The sequence below is a fragment of the Nelumbo nucifera genome, chromosome 1, assembly GCF_055504915.1.
Source record: "Nelumbo nucifera cultivar China Antique chromosome 1, China Antique-T2T, whole genome shotgun sequence".
Classification (NCBI taxonomy): Eukaryota; Viridiplantae; Streptophyta; class Magnoliopsida; order Proteales; family Nelumbonaceae; genus Nelumbo; species Nelumbo nucifera.
Window position 1 is genome coordinate 114,515,306 of NC_142649.1, and position 15,091 is coordinate 114,530,396.

General features: G+C 43.3%; 1 long non-coding RNA gene across 2 annotated transcripts in view; it reads left to right on the top strand.

Annotated features, from left to right (window-relative positions):
• The window catches only part of LOC104601893 (uncharacterized), a 38,728-nt gene extending 26,606 nt beyond the window's left edge, over positions 1-12,122 (top strand). For both annotated transcript variants that reach the window (XR_016079444.1, XR_016079446.1), the window contains one exon: positions 11,737-12,122. This is a non-coding gene — a long non-coding RNA (uncharacterized LOC104601893). The remainder of the gene's footprint in view (positions 1-11,736) is intronic.
• The last annotated feature ends 2,969 nt before the right edge of the window (positions 12,123-15,091 follow it).

Below are 15,091 nucleotides of genomic sequence, written 5' to 3' on the forward strand. Positions count from 1 at the left end.
AAGACTGCTCCCACTGAAGATGGCGCAGTGCAGGTGGAGCAGAATCAGTAGTGTTCTTCTCCAAGAACTCCGTCCTTCGCAAGAATCAACAAGATGGTACGTGAGCACAGCTTCCTTTCAATCCTTTCTCAAAGGACTGATGTCAAGATCCAATCTTGACTTCTCCCGCAAGTGGAGATCGAACTGGCAAACAGGGCGCAAGAACAGGGAGGCGGCAAGAGAGTATTTGCAGGGAGTAGAATTCTCTCTTCTTGATTTCAGCACTAAAGAAAACCTGATGATCTGTGTGTAGTGTATGTCTAAAGGCTGCCGCCCCCTTCTTCTTTTATAATCTTAAAGGGATCAACTCCTAATCATATCAGGAGTTGCTGATCCAAATCACATTTGGGTTAGAAGTCCCTTTAAGTGATAAGGGATAATCCTTATCTTATCTGGAGATCAGATCAGCCATCTCCTAATCTGATTAGGAGGTTTCCAGATCTAAATCTTATTTAGATCTTGGACTCTCTAAGTGGATAGGGTCTAAGCCCAATCCTATTAGCTGATCGACTTCAGATTTCGCCCCTTTATTAACTAAATAAACAGCCCAGTTCGAAATGGGCTTTAGGCCCATTAAGCTTATGTGCTCACTTAACCCTCTTAACTGCTGCCCAGTTGGCTTCCTTGTATGGCGTGGGACCCAAGCATTGATCTATACATCAGCCACATGGGTTCGGCCCAGCCTTTGTTACAAGGCTTGGCCGAATACACTATTAAAGACAGTGCACCCCCTGAAACCCATCAAATGGGCTCTACGGGCCCAACACTTACCCTAAGAGGTCCATGGGCCAAGCCACCTTGTAACACCCAGGGACTGTGGGCAGATGCAAGATTAGCCCATCAGGTATTATCCTCAATGGTCTTACACTTAACCTCTCAGCCCATAATGATCATACACTGCCCGACAAGAGAGGACCTCTCCCTCGGCTGCAAGGAACAGTGTTGCACTCTCCACTCATATGGATCCCGGGAATTAAAACCTTCTTGCGAACATTTTAGAAACCATATATATTCTTTTATATCTTATATAAAATATATTTTGCAAAACAAATCTCAACGGTTGAAATCGGCTGCCGGCAGTCTTGGTTTCCATCAGTGAGAGTGCATCCCCGATCATTACCTTTGTCCGACAAAGGAGCTGATCCTGTCACTATGATCACCCACTCAGATGAATTCTCGGACTGTCCCAACATACCCAGGTTTTGACCCCCGTTAAGGATCTCACTGATTGGTACATCAAAGACAGCCCAATCCGACACCTAGTGCAGTATCATAATCGAGTCTAGGGGTCGGGTGTAACTTTTCAGTTTTGCCCATCAATCTCCAAGGTCTTGGGCAATACTGGAAATCTGGTCCAGTTCAAAGATTCAATTAATCCTACACTATATGTGCCTAGGGTCTCACCCTGGCAGCTGAGACAGGCCACCCCAACCGACTTGGTGGCATCACAGTGTCAGCCTTGTCAGGATAGGTCTCCCCAGACCGACCCACTGGCTATGAACATTCTAAACTAACACGAGTCTCATTAAATGTCCAGTTTAAGGGTATTACATAGAAACATACCAAGGGAACATGAATCAAATATGTATCTTTATTCATTTACAGTAAACTCATAAAGTACATCATTCTGATTGAAGCTAAGGGCATACAAAACTGTCTAACACGGATGGGGGATGACTGCCCCTGACGCCGGTGTTACGCTTGATAGGGAGACGGTGAAGGGCCTCCGGCAATGGGCACGACTTGGGCTAAAATGCCACCATTATCTGACGGAGGCCAAGCTCATTGAGGCCGGTCTAAGTTCGGGTAGGTTCCTTACTCAGAGGTTTGTCTTTTGTTTTGCTCTGTTCTTTCGTTTTCCTGATGCCGAGCTCTTTTTGCAGGTGTGATGAACTCTGAGAAAACTCGTGGTGGGAACCTGTTTCACATCATGAAGAGGAGGAAGCGAGTCGCCAAACGAACTCGTGCCGAGCTGCCCCGAGATGCGGAGCCCGAGGTAACAGACTACCCGTCAGTGGATCCGCCCAGGGAGCTCGAGATGGCCCCTCCAGTACATGAAGCGGCAGGGGCCCCTTATGCCGAGGCTACTTACACGAGGGCTCCCGCTTATTCTAAGTCTGCTTATACGCGAGTTGGGCCCTCAGGCTCGGGAGCCCAAGGCGAGTTCAAGAGTGTGTTGTCACCGAACCACGCTCTTCAAAAGAGTAGGGAGGCCATTTATCCTGAGGAGGTCGCGACATGGACCGAGCTTCCTTTGAACCAGGTAGCTTGTCGTGCTGCCACTCATGCCATGGTGGTAAGTCAACGATTTCTTGTCGGGCTCTTTGCTTTTATCTTTCTTGCTATCGTTCTTCTGATCATTTGTTTTTTCCTTTTGGTAGGTGGCATGAGTGGTAGCACGACAAGCTACCTGGTTCAAAGGAAGCTCGGTCCATGTCGCGACCTCCTCAGGATAAATGGCCTCCCTACTCTTTTGAAGAGCGTGGTTCGGCGACAACACGCTCCTGAAGTCGCCTTGGGCTCCCGAGCCTGAGGGCCCAACTCGCGTATAAGCAGACTTAGAGTAAGCGGGAGCCCTCGTGTAAGTAGCCTCGGCATAAGGGGCCCCTGCCGCTTCATGTACTGGAGGGGCCATCTCGAGCTCCCTGGGCGGATCCACTGACGGGTAGTCTGTTACCTCGGGCTCCGCATCTCGGGGCAGCTCGGCACGAGTTCGTTTGGCGACTCGCTTCCTCCTCTTCATGACATGAAACAGGTTCCCACCACGAGTTTTCTCAGAGTTCATCACACCTGCAAAAAGAGCTCGGCATCAGGAAAACGAAAGAACAGAGCAAAACAAAAGACAAACCTCTGAGTAAGGTACCTACCCGAACTTAGACCGGCCTCAATGAGCTTGGCCTCCGTCAGATAATGGTGGCATTTTAACACAAGTCGTGCCCATTGCCGGAGGCCCTTCATCGTCTCCCTATCAAGCGTAACACCGGCGTCAGGGGCAGTCATCCCCCATCCGTGTTAGATAGTTTTGTATGCCCTTAGCTTCAATCAGAATGATGTACTTTATGAGTTTATTGTAAATGAATAAAGATACATATTTGATTCATGTTCCCTTGGTATGTTTCTGTGTAATACCCTTAAACTGGACACTTAATGAGACTCGTGTTAGTTTAGAATGTTCGCAGCCGGTGGGTCGGTCGGGGGAGACCTACCCTGACAAGGCTGACACTGTGGTGCCACCAAGTCGGTTGGGGTGGCCTGTCTCAGCTGCCAGGGTGAGACCCTAGGCACATACAGTGTAGGACTAATTGAATCTTTGAACTGGACCAGATTTCCAGTATTGCCCAAGACCTTGGAGATTGATGGGCAAAACTGGAAAGTTACACCCGACCCCTAGACTCGATTATGATACTACACTAGGTGTCGGATTGGGCTGTCTTTGATGTACCAATCAGTGAGATCCTTAGCGGGGGTCAAAACCTGGGTATGTTGGGACAGTCCGAGAATTCATCTGAGTGGGTGATCATAGTGACAGGATCAGCTCCTTTGTCGGACAAAGGTAATGATCGGGGATGCACTCTCACTGATGGAAACCAAGACTGCCGGCAGTCGATTTCAACCGTTGAGATTTGTTTTGCAAAATATATTTTATATAAGATATAAAAGTATATATGTATGGTTTCTAAATTGTTTGCAAGAAGGTTTTAATTCCCGGGATCCATATAAGTGGAGATTGCAACACTGTTCCTTGCAGCCGAGGTAGAGGTCCTCTCTTGTCGGGCAGTGTATGATCATTATGGGCTAAGAGGTTAAGTGTAAGACCTTTGAGGATAATGCCTGATGGGCTAATCTTGCATCTGCCCACAGTCCCTGGGTGTTACAAGGTGGCTTGGCCCAGGGACCACTTAGTGTAAGTGTTGGGCCCATAGAGCTCATTTGATGGGTTTCAGGGGGTACACTGTCTTCAGTAGTGCATTCGGCCAGGCCTTGTAACAAAGGCTGGGCTGAACCCATGTGGCTGATGTGTAGATCAATGCTTGGGTCCCACGCCATAAAAGGAAGCCCAACTAGGCAGCAATTTGGAAGGTTTTTTGAGTACATAACCTAAATGGGCCTTAAGCCCATTTCGAACTGGGCTGATTTGATCAGTCATTTAAAGGGGGCGAATTCTGAAGTGGGTCAGCTAAAAGGATTGGGCTTAGACCCTATCCACTCAGAGAGTCCAAGATCTAAATAAGATTTAGATATGGAAACCTCCTAATTAGATTAGGAGACAGCTGATCTGATCTGTAGATAAGATAATGATTATCCCTTATCACTAAGGGACTTCTAACCCAAATATGATTGGGAATTAGCAACTCTTAATCTGATTAGGAGCTGATCCCTTTAAGATTATAAAAGGGGAAGGGGGCGGCAGCCTTGAAATACACAATAACATCAATAGCATTCTTCTCTTTAAGAAAGAGAGATTAAGAGATTTCCTACATACTGCGAATTCTCTTCTGCCGCCACTTTCCTGCCATTGCCATTCCTTTAGTTCGATCTCCAGTTTTTGGGAGCAATCAAGATTGGATCTTGATTTCAATCTTTTGGGAAAAGATTGATTGGAGCTGTACTACAAGCCGTCCAGTTGATTCTTGCGAAGGGTCAAGTTCTTTTGAAGAACATTGCTGATTCTGCTCCATCCTTCACTGCGCCATCTTGAGTGGGAGCAGATTTTGGATCCTTCCTTGGGCGTGAACACCTCCATTGGAAGATAGTATTTCTCCGTATCAGGTATAATCCTCTCCCACTCCTTTTGGTTCAGATCTGGTTCAGTTTATAGTTCAAGATTGATCATTGAAAATATGATTTTCTAAATAGGGAATACGATTCCCAGTTGAAGGGAGAGATAAAATTTTTGAAATTCGCCCCTTATTCTGCAATCTTTGGGCGTCCATAGGATGGATCTCTCATCCCTTTAATCCGGTTTGGAACGACCACCCGAATGCACTTTGCACCCCAAAGTAGTCCCGTTTCCACGCCAGGACATTGTTGGGAAGATCGTGTAAAAGCTTAAAACCCGGGCGAGGAGACAGGTAATACGCCTGCCTACGCTCGGGAAGGGGACCCGCTTGCTTCTTAAGCATTAGAATGGAAGAGAAGATCTCCAGGTATAAAGGCAAGACCTGTTCGCAAAATAGGGAGATTGTCCCCACCAAGTTACGAATAGAGTTCGGGTGAAGCTGGCCGACAGTAACGCCGAAGTGGTTCATAACCTCGACAATGAGGGGGTGGAAAGGCAGGTGCAACCCAACAACGAGCTGCTCCCGGAATATCACGATCTCATCAGGACCGTGTTCCCAAGGAAAACTGCCTAAGGGTATAAAATAGGTGTACTCCCTAGGCAAGTTGAATTGGGTAATATGGGAATGAAGCCCCTCAAGCGTTATGGTCGAAGGCCCAAACTTGTCTAACGTCCAACCTCGACGAGAGGAGGACGCCAAACTACCCGAGGCGACTCAGCCTATGGGTTCGAACTCTTCATCGAGCTCTACCTCGGGTTCACTAAGACTGTCGGGGGATGCAACTCGGTTCGTAGAACCTGCATCTGACCCCCTTGAAGAACTGTCTGAGCTATCTGAGCTAGACATCGGGAGGAGAAGAAGGATTCCAGTAAAGTACTCACCCGGAAAAAGCAAACGGACTATGGGAACTTGAACGCGAGCTCAAGAAGCAAAACGCAGGAGTGACAAAGCGATTGGGGTCCCCCACTATTTATACCCATAGTAAACAAAAATCAACAATTCTGATCAAAGTGAATCCAACGGCCCGTAGTCACTCTGACCGCACGTCTCCTAAGACCGAGACGTGACTGGCCACACGTCCTTTGAAACTGAAAAGAGTGCCAGCGCACGTCTCCTCACATTAAAGGCGGCAGCGGCGCGTTTTTTCAAATTTGAAAAGACGCCCGCTGTCACGTCTCCCAACGGCACGTTTTTTTTTTTAATTTTGAAATAAACGCGCGCTGTCACATCTGATAGCATTTATAGATGGAATGGCGTGTTTTCTGACTTTTTGGCACTCGAGGAACCCGGAAAAATTCTGGCGAACGCACACTTTGCGCTATCAGTCAAACCAGTTCGAAGTATGGGTCAAATCCACCCGCCACCTCGCGAACTCCCCGCGCTAGGGCAGGTCCCTTTGCGCTGGCCCGACCTCGTAACCACCCAACACGTGGCAAAGGCAACAGTTCGGCACAACAGCATGCCCAAGGCGCGAGCTCCGAAAGGAGGAACCAACGGTCCGAACTCCCTACAAGGAGCCCGAACTCTCTGCAAGGAGCCCTAGCTCTCCCTTAGACCCCGAGCCTTACGAAACAACCCGAATTGGCCCGCCCCATGGCAGTTCGGGCCACACCTCCATCCGAACTCAAGACTTCACCTCGCACACCACTCCAACACTTCGCCTCCAGGACGCTGAATTATCGTACCGTACCTGACACCGAAGGAGTCTGTATCCTGAGGCGGCGCACCTGACTGACTTGGGATCTGATGCTTGACAGCCGCACTTCAACGGCCACCTGCCACCGCCATCTCCAATTACAGAGACGGCTCCGACAAAGAGAGCAGTGGCGGTTCTGCCCCAGCAGAGGTGATAGCACCCAAACTGGCAGAAGCGCAGGGGTAATCATACCCGACCTGACAGAAGCTTAGGAGTGAGTGCACGAAGTGGTTATAAAAGGCCCCCCTTCCCCCCTGAAGAGAGGTATGTGAAATTTGCACCATCTGGTTTTATCTTGCCTTTGAAGAAATACTAACTTGAGCTTCGGAGCAATTTCACCGGGTTCCTCCCCGGAGATTCTTCACCTTCTTCTCCGTTTCAGGCCCCTGTTGCTCCAGTCAGAGGCAATGTTATTGACAGCTAGGACCGGATGGATTGTGCACCATCAATAGACTTTATTATGAGTTTTTGCATACTACACTTGTATTGTTCACAAACAAGAAGGCAGTGTTGCATGACTTCTTCCTTGACTGAACATACGTATATGTGGACAGAAGGGTAGCCTTCCCTTTATTTCTCTTTCAAATTTTCAAAATGAAAGTGATTGTCAAGAACCTCCGGTGGAGGACTAGTGATAGGTGGTCCCGCAGAGCTTTCGAAGAAGGGGTAGCCTAGTGTGTAAGCACAACAATGAGAACTAAAATGACTAATGCTTTTTGTAAATACCTTGAAATATTGCTGCTAATTGAAATATTTCAAGCAACTTCTTTGCTTCCGTTGGGGGCGGAGCACCCTCATCAGGCGACGACGCTCCTCTTTCTTCTCCTCAACATAGGGCTTCTGCTACTAATCCTCGAAGGTCCCCTATTTTCTGGAAATACTGGAAATTTCAAATCCCTTTGATGTGGACTCCACACTGATCTGGTACTCCCGTCCATAGGTGCATCCCTTTCACCCTCCATCGACGTTTTTCCATCTCAGATCATCGGTTCCACCAAGTTTCACCCGCAGAACGACGTTGGATCTATGGTGCTCGGATGTGTTGGGGGAGGGAATTTCTATCTATGGTCGACGGTTTGGGGAGCAGCATTTTGGTGATGCATCTTTTGCGGTCAAGTGCTTGAAGGAATGGAGCACTGGACGATGAAGAAAGCCAAGGTCGTAACTTCCTCCCTTTTAAGTGATTTGGAATGCTCTGCTAGCTCTGTTAACTCCGCATCCCCTTCTAAGCTGAAATCCTGGATGCTCAAATCGTGGATTTGATTCAATGTGATGATTTCTCTATGGTTTCTCATCAATGTGATGGTTTTCAATATTTTAGAGCTAATCTTTTTTTTACAAAGCTGGATGCCCCAAATCTTGCAAATGTCTGTTCGTCAAATTTACAAGATCTAATCTTAGATATTTTAGTCTGCAACTCAATTAGCTCTCTTTTTTGTTACTTAAAATCTACAAAAAAAATCCATTTCATAGATGTTAATTTTGCCCCTTTTGTTGGCAATGGGGGTAGGGGGATGGTGACACTCATTTCTTCATAATAGACTTTACTCGGTTGGTCGTGTATGGGAATATGGCCAAAACCTTCCCCCTCCTAAAATTTCTTTGTGTTTCAATTGCTCCGATAGTAGCATTTGTCCCCTTTGTTCTCTCTCACTCTCCCCGTGAAGGGATGAGAGATTCATCCCATGGACGTCCAAAGATTGTGGAATAAGGGGCGAATTTCAAAAATTTTTCTCTCCCTTCAACTGGAAATCACATTCCCTATTTAGAAAATCATATTTTCAAGGATCATTCTTGAACCTTAAACTGAATCAGATTTGAACCAAAAGGAACATGAGAGATTTATACCTGATACGGAGAAGTAATATCTCCCAATGGAAGTGTTAACGCCCAAGGAAGGATCCAAAATCTGCTCCCACTGGAGATCGCGCAGTGAAGGATGGAGCAGAATCAGCAGTGTTCTTCAAAAGAACTTGACCCTTCGCAAGAATCAACTGGATGGCTTGTGGGTACAGCTCCAACCAATCTTTTCCCAAAAGATTGGGATCAAGATCAAATCTTGATTTCTCCCAAGAACTGGAGATCGAACTGAGGGAATATTAATGACAGGAAGGAGGCGGCATGAGAGAATTCGCAGTACACAGGAAATCTCTCTTTCTCTCTTTCTTTACTCTGAAGAGAAAACAGGTTGTGTGTGTCTTTAAAGGCTGCCGCCCCTTTCTTCTTTTATAATCTTAAAGGGATCAGTTCCTAATCAGATTAGGAGTTGCTAATCCAAATCATATTTGGGTTAGAAGTCCCTTTAAGTGATAAGGGATAATCCTTATCTTATCTACAGATCGGATCAGCTGTCTCCTAATCTAATTAGGAGGTTTCCATATCTAAATCTTATTTAGATCTTGGACTCTCTGAGTGGATAGGGTCTAAGCCCAATCCTATTAGCTGATCCACTTTACAATTCGCCCCCTTTAAATGACTGATCAAATCAGCCCAGTTCGAAATGGGCTTAAGGCCCATTTAAAGTTATGTACTCAAAAAGCCTTCCGAACTGCTGCCCAGTTGGCTTCCTTGTATGGCATGGGACCCAAGCATTGATCTACACATCAGCCACATGGGTTCAGCCCAGCCTTTGTTACAAGGCCTAACCGAATACACTGTTAAAGACAGTGCACCCCCTGAAACCCATCAAATGGGTTCTATGGGCCCAACACTTACCCTAAGTGGTACCTGGGCCAAGCCACCTTGTAACACCCAGGGACAGTGGGCAGATGCAAGATTAGCCCATCAGGTATTATCCTCAATGGTCTTACACTTGACCTCTCAACCCATAATGATCATACACTGCCCGACAAGAGAGGACCTCTCCCTCGGCTGCAAGGAACAGTGTTGCACTCTCCACTTATATGGATCCCGGGAATTAAAACCTTCTTGCAAATATTTTAGAAACCATAATATATATACTTTTATATCTCATATAAAATATACTTTGCAAAACAAATCTCAACGGTTGAAATCGGCTGCCGGTAGTCTTGGTTTCCATCAGAGAGAGTGCATCCCCGATCATTACCTTTGTCCGACAAAGGGGCTGATCCTTTCACTATGATCACCCACTCAGATGAATTCTCGGATTGTCCCAACATACCCAGGTTTTGACCCTTGCTAAGGATCTCACTGATTGGTATATCAAAGATAGCCCAATCCGACACCTAGTGCAGTATTATAATCGAGTCTAGGGGTTGGGTGTAACTTTCCAGTTTTGCCCATCAATCTCCAAGGTCCAGGGCAATACTGGAAATTTGGTCCAGTTCATAGATTCTATTAATCCTACACTGTATGTGCCTAGGGTCTCACCCTGGCAGCTGAGACAGGCCACCCCAACCGACTTGGTGGCACCACAGTGTCAGCCTTGTCAGGATAGGTCTCCCCAGACCGACCCACTGGCTGTGAACATTCTAAACTAACACGAGTCTCATTAAGTGTCCAGTTTAAGGGTATCACACAGAAACATACGAAGGGAACATGAATCAAATATGCATCTTTATTCATTTACAATAAACTCATAAAGTACATCATTCTGATTGAAGCTAAGGGCATACAAGACTGTCTAACACCCCGTTCCTTCGTTCTCTATCGCCCTTGTTTTATCACCGATTTGCAGTAGTGGTTGACCTCTCCAGTAGCGGTCCTGTAACATGTAATGGCTTCCCTGGGTTCATTATGCCAACAGTGGTCAGATACAGACAACAACACTGGTGGCGATGGCGGCGGAGGGACAGGGAGTGGAACGGTTGAGGAGTGGTTCACTGTAGCTATCGCCAGGAAGAAGGACGGTGAAGAAGGGAGAGGGACGAAGGGAAAATTTGGGTTTTAAAGAAAATTTATACATCATGTGGTATCACATGTGTATGAATTTTGACGGAACACTAATGGATACTAACGACAATATGTAAATAGTAAGGGTACAGTTTGTCAATTTCGTGAACAATAGGGGTAGCTTAAGAGATTTACCCTATTTGTAGTTGTGGTTAGGATTGTGTGGGAGGTTATAGAAAGTACACATGTATCAACTAGTGTCCCAATTTTTGAACAAATACTATAGATGAAGGAAGAATGTTTGTATGTCAACTATTCTGGCAATCTTTGATTTTGATATGTTTTTTTACATTTGTATACACGGGATGGGAAAGATCGACGCATGACTCAAGGATATTGGGAAAAGCACTTACTAGGCCAAATACAAGGTTTCCTATACCTCCTCCAGGTGAAGTAGGCATTCCATGAAATTGCCCTGCCAACTTTTACTTCCACCATTTATGTGTCCTCACATTTAGAATTCAATGCAAAGAAATACTACCTTGTTGATTCTAGATATGCTAATGCTCCTACAGAGTTTCCTAAACCTCCTCTAGGTGAAATAGGCATTCCATGGAATTGCCCTGTTAATATTTACCTCTATCATTTATGTGTCCTCACATCTAGAATTCAATGCAGGGAAATACTACCTTTTTGGTTCTGGATATGTTAATTCTCCAAGTTTCCTTGGCCCATGCTTTAGTGAACGGTACCATCTTAGTGAGTTTAGGAGACAATCCGATAGATTTAGATTGAATGAGGACCACTTCAACTAAACTCATTCTTCACTGTGTAATGTCACTATTAGTTGGACACATAAACAAGTCATGCTATCAGTTCAACTACACTCATTTACACTCATTCTTGAAGGGTAAATTCCCCATCTTAAAAAATATGTCATGCTTTCAGTTGGACTTTCAATGACTTCTTGTAATGACATGTTTCATAACCTACAATTTCATAAAACGAGAGGTACATGAGGATGAACACATAAAATAAGTGTGCAGATGGTTACAAAAATGACTTTGATAATGATGATGGCTCGGATGGTGACGATGAAGAGCACACTATTATTACACTAGGTTCAAGTAGAGAGATGAACATGGTTAGAGAACAAATTACAACTGCTCTATGGGAGAGGTACCAAAGGTCTGCCCAGTGATTTGCATGTGAACTTGATGTTATGATTCAAACTATTATGATGCTGAGATTCGGACTATGATGATGTTAGGATTTAGACCGTGCCGATGTTTATGCTTGTTATTGATTGTACTTGTTTACTCCTTTATCTATTCTAAGTTTGTATGTGTTTTTATGCTCACTTTTTTGTGGATTATTTGATGCTTACTATGCAAGTTTTCTATGCAGAAATGATCGATGAGATGTTTTTACCAAATTGCTCCTGTGGTAAAGGGGAGATGACACTGCATATGGCAAGAACAAAAACTAATTATGGGCGATAATTTTTATGTTGCCTAATTAGGGGTAATCATAGGGGTTCATTCATATGGGTAGATGAATATGGTGGAATCCATCCTAGAGCACCTAGGGCTGAAGTTATCCAATATAGTTCATTCACCATGCAACCATAACATACCAATAGATATATTGCACTCATTGCTTGTTGTGGTTGTAACATCATCTGCTTTTTATTTGGGTTTGGCTAGTAATTATTCTATTAGTCTTGAAACTCATTAAATAGGATGATTACATTCGTAGCAAACTTGATGAGAAAATGGTGCCATTGATAGACATTATGTGTGAAGTACATATTTTGAAACCTTAACCAATTAGCAGTTGGGCCCAATTAGATCTGTTCATGGGTCGAGTAGCCCACGGGCTGGCCTGGCCCGGCCTATTATTAAGTCAGGCTTGGCTATAATTTTAGGTCCGCGAGCTCGAGCTTTCTCAAAAAAGATCGGCTCGAGCCCGAGCCCAATTTGATACAATATATTAAATAATAAAAATATATTTTATTTAATAAAAAATATATATACAATATTTTTTCTTTGTTCTTCTCTTTTTTATCAAGTAATAGTGAGATGTTTATTATTTTTGAGTTTCAAAGGCTTTTAATATAAATAAAACACTTTTATTGAATAAAAAAAGAAAAAAAAATCTATTTTCAAATTTCTGGCCGGGCTCGGGCCCGAGCTTCAAGCTTTATATGAGGGTCGGGCTCGGACTCAAGACTTAGGCCCGATGGTCAGGCCGGACTCGGGCTAGGGCCTGAGTGTATTATGTTGATACATATACAAAGCCCGGCTCGACCCAGCCCATGAACAAGTATAGGCCCAATAGGTGAGTATTCGAAAGGTCTATAACATGAAGAAACATGGGTTGATTAGTTACATTCATTTTCTCTTGAATAGTTGCAAAATACCTAAGATCCACAAAACTATACCACTCTCGGCTGATGGACATGACAAACCCATTTACGCTCATATCATGGATGTTATCAAACATCAATTCCACCCGTTGGATTTAGTTTTTGAGGCCAAATAATGTCGATTAATCATCCAAATAATGTGGACCGTTTGACGAGTAGCCCACGGGTTGGCCTGGCCCGACCCGTTATTAAGTCAGGCTTGGTTATAATTTTAGGTCCATGAGCTTGAGCTTTTTAAAAAAAGCCCGGCTCGAGCCTGAGCCCGACTTGATACAATATATTAAATAATAAACATATATTTTATTTAATAAAAAATATATATACAAATTTTTTTCTTTGTTCTTCTTCTCTTTTTTACCAAGTAATAGTGAGATGTTTATTATTTTTGAGTTTCAAAGGTTTTTAATATAATAAAACACTTTTATTGAATAAAAAAAAGAAAAAAAAAAGTTATATTTTCAAATTTCTGGCCGGGTTTGGGCCTAAGCTTCAGGCTTTATATGAGGCTCGGGCCCGGGCTTAAGACTTAGACCCGATGGTCAGGTCGAACTCGGGCTAGGGCCTGAGTGTATTCTGTTGATACATATACAAAGCCCGGCTCGACCCAGCCCATGAACAAATATAGGCCCAATAGGTGAGTATTCAAAAGGTTTATAATATGAAGAAACATGGTTTGATTAGTTACATTCATTTTCTCTTGAATAGTTGCAAAATACCTAAGATCCACAAAACTATACCACTCTCGGCTGATGGACATGACAAACCTATTTACGCTCATATCATGGATGTTATCAAACATCAATTCCACCCGTTGGATTTAGTTTTTGAGGCCAAATAATGCTGATTAATCATCCAAATAATGTGGACTGTTTGACGAGCAGTGTTATTTTCTTATGCCATGCACTATCATACACAGTAGTGGGTTTAGCTCCACAAAAATTGGTGGTGAAAATCACCTTACCAAACAAAACAAATAGTGAAAAAATGATGCTCGCTGCCTATGTGGTAGAAACACTACCAAACATAATATGGCAAAAAACAGGGTAGTAAGTGTGGCTGTTTTTTTTTCTCGAAAATTGGTCCCAAAAAATGGCCACGCTACCAATTAAGATGGTGGTTGGTAGATATGGGATCAATGGCCACGCTCCAATTGTATAGATATGGGATCAAATCCATGTACCACAAGTTCTTTGTGGTAAGGTTGGTGGACCTCATGTACAACCTGTTCTGCCTCATCCCCTATAATTTGAGTCTGGATCTGATCCTCATAGAGTGCTCCTCGCACTAATCTCACAACACATCTCATCAGCACATCGGGAACATCTCCTGTAATTAGGGGTGATCATGTAAAACCGAAAACAAAAGAAAAAAACAGAATCAAACTGACGAGATTGAACCATAAATTTCGATTAAATGAACTGATCAGTTCGGTGTTTTTGAAAAACCGAAGGTATTGGTTCATTTTTTGTTAACTAATATAAAAAATCGACAGTTAACCAAATTGACCAGTATACATATATTTGTATATATTATATATATCTATATTTATGTATATTATATATTCATGTATATTTTATATTATCTATATATTATAAATGGATATATATATGAATTACATATTATAAATATATATTTATAATATATGATATGTTATTTATTATTTATAATATAATATTTTAGATGTATTTCTTTTTTATAATATAATATTTTATATTATTTATTAGATATAATATTATGAAAATCAAAAAACCGATGAACTGAACTGATCAACTAGTTAATCGATCATCTTCGGTTTGGTTTCATTACCAGTTTTCTAAAAAATGGTACTACCGGTTTGGTTTGAACAAAAAAAAAAAAAAAAAAAGCCTAGAATTCAGTTCGTAAACATCCCTACTTGTAATTGTATATTCATGAGGAGATGTTTCCAATATATGATGGGATGTGATGTAAGGTCACGAGGAGCAAATCTCAATTTGTATAATGTATGTTCTTTAATAATAATAAAACCATGTGTATGGATGATAGAGAAAATTTATTCTTGGGCATGCATCAACCCATGCAATGAGTCCCCTGCTGCCTGTTTGGTCAAAACTCAAAACAATATTGAGGGTAATTACTCTTTTACCCCCCTCTTATGGTAACGTTTTACCCACGAACATTCTCACGTCTCAACAGCTCATGCTGTTTGGCCCCAAACAACCAAAGTTTTTTCAGGGATGTTAATAGGTTAAGTGGTAAACTCACCTTGATCCAACCCTATGGCATTTGAGGTAGACGGCGGTAGGGTTGAGGTCATCCTGAGCTGGACTTACCCATTGATACATGGTAGCATTG